The 4595-nt window shown below is 41.9% G+C and overlaps 1 long non-coding RNA gene across 1 annotated transcript; it reads right to left on the bottom strand.

Moving 5' to 3' along the window:
- Positions 1–3284, bottom strand: LOC117539491. The gene is made up of 6 exons (XR_004568010.1): positions 3168–3284; positions 2531–2629; positions 1924–2035; positions 1579–1734; positions 1285–1439; positions 1–89 (listed from the first exon to the last, which is right to left on the bottom strand). It is a non-coding gene; the product is annotated as an uncharacterized LOC117539491 (long non-coding RNA).
- Between the last annotated feature and the right edge of the window lie 1311 nt (positions 3285–4595).

Below are 4595 nucleotides of genomic sequence, written 5' to 3'. Positions count from 1 at the left end.
CTCTGTTATGTATCTTCCGGTCTTTGCCAATCTGGCCAGCATTTCTTGGTCTTCCACGTCTTTCTCGTACAGCCACTGCTTGAAGCAAACTGAAAATAAGAAACAACAATGTTTTAACAAATCGTATTAAATTATGTGATGATAGAACTGCAAACAGAATAGCTGAAACTTTAACAAAATAAATAACTCAGTTACCTCTAATCATTAACCCATGTTTGTATCATTGAGTTAACTCCGTGTGTTGCTGCTAGCATACATAACACCTGACGTGGAAACGTTACTCGTGGATGGGGCTACAGAGCTACTAGAAAGACAGTCGAACCCGGTGCATTCCTCCGTCTGAATGTGGTGCACTTTTGCTAAATGTTTAGACAAATAGCTGGTGTTACCGCCCTTACATGCTAAATTCTTATTGCACTATTGGCAACGAGCATTTTCCACCTCAAGACCAAGCCCCCAGGAAGTGTGCCGGACTCTGAGGAAAATATTCGTTGTGTCCAAACGGTGGTACTACAATTTCCTTATCAGTCTGTGACGTCGACCGGCCCAGAAATACTTTTTCCCATTGACTAACATTGGGAAAGAGACGTCTGTAAATCGGTGGATACTTTTTTTGAAACTAAATAAACTACCCCGTATGAACTATTGTATAGCCCTAGAATCATTAAGTCCTTAAAGTTGTAAAATGCACTAAAATCCGAATCTAGATGTATTCTCTCTCTCCATTCATTCTAGTGAGCCGAGAGTGTGTGCTCGGGGGCGGGGCTTAAGGGGCGCATGCTCTGTGAGCGCACAAACGGGTTCTTCTGCTCTGACAGCCAGGCATGACGGGTAATCTGTGACGTTTCGCTCTCTCAAAAGTTGGGCCATTGTGTGTGTGTAGCAGGTTCTGTGTGTAAACTGCCCCGCCCCCTCGCACACCGACAGGGGAGAGAGATCTCTCGTCTGGATTGGAAAGATCGAAAATAAATCATAGATGCACTTTGTAGTCTTATTGCATATTAGAAACGGAGTTGGCGACAGTAAGACTGCGATATAATGTTTATGTAGATATAATACATATGACATCTATTTTTGAAATGTCTCCAGTACCGATAAAAAGATCGATAACGTTGGACGTTAACGGTACCACGGTCTTTAATAATTCAGCCCCGGGGCCCCGTTAATACTGGGGCTCGGTACCCATCCCTAGTTTTAATTATTACATCATCAATATTACATTTCAAATAACCAAGTACTTGGTGTCTCACAAAGAGCAAGTGGCTAGTGCTGCTAAGAACATACCTGGTGATGGTGATGATGGTGGCTCTTCGCTGCAGGATCTGGTCGATGTCCTCCTAGCAGAAGCGATTGCCTTCGTCGTTCTCGTCCATGATGGCGGCGTAGGCTCCTTTCCTCAGCAGGTCCTCGATCTCCTTCTTGGAGAACTGCTGGACCGGCTAAAGGCGACGCAGAGAGACATTTACACAAGTGGATTTAGAAAACTCTTTTCGAAAAAATAAACTAAGCGTACTGCAACAGCGACTGACCCAAAAATGATTTGGCATCTAGAAATATGACAGATTTTCTTTTTCTCACCCCGTTGTTGTTGCCACTCATGCTCTGCAGTACGGCACGGTCCAGCCCGAGCTTCAGACTAGCTTTATCCAGCATTTCCCTCTCATAGTTTCTAGTGATCAGACGGTACACCTTCACCGCCTTAGACTGGCCAAAACGATGACACCGAGCTTGAGCCTGAAATAAAAAATTAAAAGAGGGGTCAAAAGAGGATCATGTGCAGCTGCTGTTCAACGTTTTTAAGCATTTAATGGGAAAATAATATACTTAAAGAACCGAGGGAATAAACGGAAAGACTGTTGTTGTTGTTGTTGTAGCCCTATTGAACTATCTTTAGGACAGACAGAGCAGATATATATATCGTACCTGCAGGTCATTTTGAGGGTTCCAGTCAGAGTGGAATATCACACAGGTGTCCGCAGCAGTGAGATTCACAAGTTCTTGATCAGGTGTTTGATGTGGGCTGGCATGATCCTTTCTGCAGCGATGAATAAAGAAAACAAAGAAGACACTATTAATAATAGTAATGATGGTAACAACAATAATATTAGTATAACTATTTATATAGCACTTACACAATAATTGCAAAGTGATTCTCACAACAAAAATAAAGAACAAAACAATATCAACAATAAAAAAACTAATTATTATAGGAATGATAAACATTCAAGGGGCCGACTACAAAAGTTAGACTCAATGGCTCTTGATGACATCAATGAGCAGTCCCAAAACATGCTGCTGTATAAAAAAAAATATGTCCAGATTTCTTCTATATAGTGTTGGATGATTTGTTTTATTGATTGCTGATGGATGTTAAGATATGTTTTACAATTATAACAAAAAGATTATTGTAATTGGAATCAAAAAGTTTACAAATCGTAGTTTTAATAAAATGACTAGCAATATAGGATTTATTCAACAGCGGTAAAGCATTAAGTTGCTAATTGAACGTACACTGAACTGTAAAACTTACCACTATTTAGGAAAGGACCTGATCAGAAGGATTGACTAGTAAGACAGCAAAGAGGTGGAGGAGGTCTCTGTCATGTACAACCATTGGTAGATGTTACACCTGAAAGAAAGATAAGGAAATAAGAGAAGACAGGAGGACAAACACCTTCTTAAGTAAAAGACGAAATCATGTCAAGCTTTACATCTTTCAGTCTTTACAATGCACTGTTGGAAATTACATTGCAAAGGCTAAATTCAAACTCAATACCATAAATAACTGGGTACCAATACGATACGATACGATATTACTTTATTGTCAGATCAAGTCTGAAATTTGACTTGCGTCACAGCAGCTCCATGTCCAACATCAACAGACAAATATGCATACACAAATACATGAAACACAAACATTTAACATAACTGCACAATCAGTGAGAGAAAAACATGCTCAAAGAGCCTTCAGCGTGCATTTGGTCTGGGATTTAGCTCTGTATACTGTGAGGACTGACTGATGCACAAAGGAGTGCTTCAGTCTGACTTTATTGAATCGTGGGACCCTGTATCTCCGATTAGATGGTAGCAGTTCATATTCACTGTTCAGAACATGGTTTGGGTCGGAGATGATGTTGTTGGACAGCCTCACTGACAAAGTGCTTTACCTGATAGAACACGTTCCACACGGAGCAGCAACCATCCGGCTGGGCCGTATGCTGCATATCATCTCCTCCCTCTCTACTGTTTCCAGTAGATATCTACTGCCTCTGTCCAATAAAACTGAAATGCCCCAAAACAATCATATTTAAAAAGTTAAAAACTTTGCGCAAAAAAAAAAAAAGTTTTCATTTTGTATAATCATTTTGTATAATCATTTTGCGTAAAGATGGCACTCAAGGGCACACTAGTGGTGGTGTTCCTGGCGGGATTTGAACTCACAGCCTTCCGATCTTCAGCCCACCTCACTATCCATTAGATCAGGCATCCTCAAACTACGGACTCCGGTCCGGATCCGGACCGAACCACCACTGTCTCCGGACTCTGAGCAAATTATACTTTTCATATGTATTATCTCTCTGTATTATATGTGAGACATCGCCACAACGCATTCGCAACGAGTCAAAATTATCCGCTATGTCCACTGCAAACAGCGCTCTGCATGTCTGACTGTTCCACTGTGTTCCACCTGTGTGTGTCAACGCTTTGGTCCAATCACATTCAGCATCCAGTCAGTGTTTTTTCCCCCCAAACAATCTGCGAATCAGAGGCACAGTAGGGCGGGTCTTCGCGGAATGCGGGTGGGGAAAATGTGTGTGTCTCTTTCAACCTGTCTAAGTCAGAGCGAGAATTAAAAAAAAAAAAATCAGAGCGAGAGTTAACAGCTCATCTAGTTCCATCTGTACTGTAGCTAGTAGCCTAGTTTCACCTACCGGGGTGGCAACTGCCACCCTAAAAATAGGCCTTGCCACCCCAGCTGCCACCCCAGTTGGCAGCTTTGTTTTGAAAGAAAAGTTGTGGCTCATCGGACATTTATGAGAGAAAGTCTCTAATGTCCGAGTGCAAGTGAATGCAGCACAAGATGCACGTCATGTAACCCCTCCCCCGGTCGTGGCGCGAGCGTGGACATACGATTTGCGGCGATTTAATTTTGAACTGGACGGCGCAAAACGAGAAGCATTCGGACCCAAGCACTGAAGGAATGAGGTATTTGCGGTCTACAATGACAGAGAAGAGACTGTCAGTTTGACTGTACTCAGCATTGAATCAAAACGCACTGAAGCTGTTGATCTTAATACGTTTGTGAGGCGTTTTGCTGAACAAGATGGTAATCGCCGCATTCAGCTGTAATAGACATGTCATCTTGATGCTCTGCTCATGGATGAGCATACAAAACTATTAAGATGATGACCTTACGTGTGTAAATATATTGTTTTCTTTGAGGGGGTCTGCCCCCAAAAAACAGTTTTAAGTCCTGAGAAAGTCAAATAAGACGGTGTGTAAAACTACACTGCCCAGCCAAAAACAAGTAACCACTTTGATTGAACTAGGCCAGTAGGTAAGGACTCTCCACTGGATAATAACTGAAGTATAAA

Source organism: Gymnodraco acuticeps, unplaced genomic scaffold, assembly GCF_902827175.1.
Source record: "Gymnodraco acuticeps unplaced genomic scaffold, fGymAcu1.1, whole genome shotgun sequence".
Classification (NCBI taxonomy): Eukaryota; Metazoa; Chordata; class Actinopteri; order Perciformes; family Bathydraconidae; genus Gymnodraco; species Gymnodraco acuticeps.
The sequence above is the reverse complement of the archived record's forward strand: the minus strand, read 5'-3'. Positions and strand labels throughout refer to the sequence as shown.